Source organism: Myotis lucifugus, unplaced genomic scaffold (genome assembly GCF_000147115.1).
Source record: "Myotis lucifugus unplaced genomic scaffold, Myoluc2.0 scaffold_355, whole genome shotgun sequence".
Classification (NCBI taxonomy): Eukaryota; Metazoa; Chordata; class Mammalia; order Chiroptera; family Vespertilionidae; genus Myotis; species Myotis lucifugus.
Window position 1 is genome coordinate 495,453 of NW_005871403.1, and position 1,378 is coordinate 496,830.

The window sequence follows — 1,378 nt, forward strand, 5'->3', positions numbered from 1 at the left end:
CAAATGGGAGAGCCCACCATGCTTACCCCCATAAAATGAAAAACTGCTTTATGCCAAAAGCCCCATAACCAGATTTAAGAGATTAAAACCAGCCTGGGAAAAATTTTTTTAATCCATAGTAGGCAATACATAATTTTTGCTAAGAATAACTGGTATACAAAGAGCTTCTAAAAATGGATAAGACAAACAGCCCAGTAAAAAAAATGGATTCCCAGACAATTCTTTGAGGGGAAAAAAAGTAAAATCGAAGAGAAGCTTGATTTCTCTAGAAAGTAATCTAAATTAAAGCAATGCTGATATATATTCATTCACTTAACAGATTGAAAGGCATAAAAAAGTATTGGTAATGTCCTCTTTCGGCAAAATTATGCAGAAGTGGGATGCTCTCGTGCACTGCTGGGGATGGATAAGTAAGTCTTGCAGGAGAGGAGAGGGACTCAACCCCTCCCTGCCTCCCCCCGCCGTTGCTGCTGGGGGTGGAATTCTTGCGGTATCTGGAGGAAGGGAATTTTCCGAGACTCCCACGGGAGGATGCGATGTCGTAGAAAGCTTTATTTCCACGGAACGACACCCCTGGGTTCCCCTCAGTCAGTCCAGTCACACAAGAGGGGTGGCTGGGTTTCAGGAGAGCTGCAGTCAGAGCCAGCGTCCAGAGCTTCCGGTCCACACTCGCATAGTCCAGCTCGCACCAGGCCGCTGCCGTCCTCCAGTCCATTGGGCGAGGGGCCCGCGTGGCCCTGGGCCAGGCAGGCGAATGCAAGACCAAGAGAGTGTGCCTGTGGCATCAAGAGCCCAAGAGCAAGGAGCAGCAAGAGAGTGAACTTGTTTGTTTAGGGGATTAGGTCCCAAATGGTCACACACTTGCAGTAGCCACGCCCATTCTGGACAACCATCTCTGTCCCCAGGTATGACTGACATACAAGTACCTCCCCTAGTCACCCTACTTTACTGGGCATGTGTCTGTCTTCCCTTTGCTGGGTCCCTCCCTCCCTGGGTAGTGAGAAATTGCAGCTTCCTGGTGAAGCTGCTCAAATGACATGCCTGTACTGTCTGGCCCTTCCTTTGCTTGGCTTCTTTCCTATTATTAATAACTAGCTCATTACAACCATATCATAAGTAGTATCTTTCTGGAGAGTGATTTGATGCTAAATGTTCACATTAAAACGTGAAACATATAAACCTTTGCTACACATTCCCACTTCTGGAAATTTACCCTACAGAAGCACTTGTGGATATTCAGGAAGAGCTATGGACAAGGGCAACAACAAAAAATAATGGCAATAACTTCCATAAATAGAAGAGTGGTAAAAAAAAAATAAGTTGTGTACTTGGCTGGTGTGGCTCTGAGTTGAGCAATGACCCGTAAACCAGGAGGTAG

At 46.2% G+C, this 1,378-nt stretch overlaps 1 pseudogene; it reads right to left on the reverse strand.

The window, feature by feature from the left end:
- The window catches only part of LOC102440120, a 12,521-nt pseudogene extending 11,806 nt beyond the window's left edge, over positions 1–715 (reverse strand).
- Positions 716–1,378: the final 663 nt, after the last annotated feature.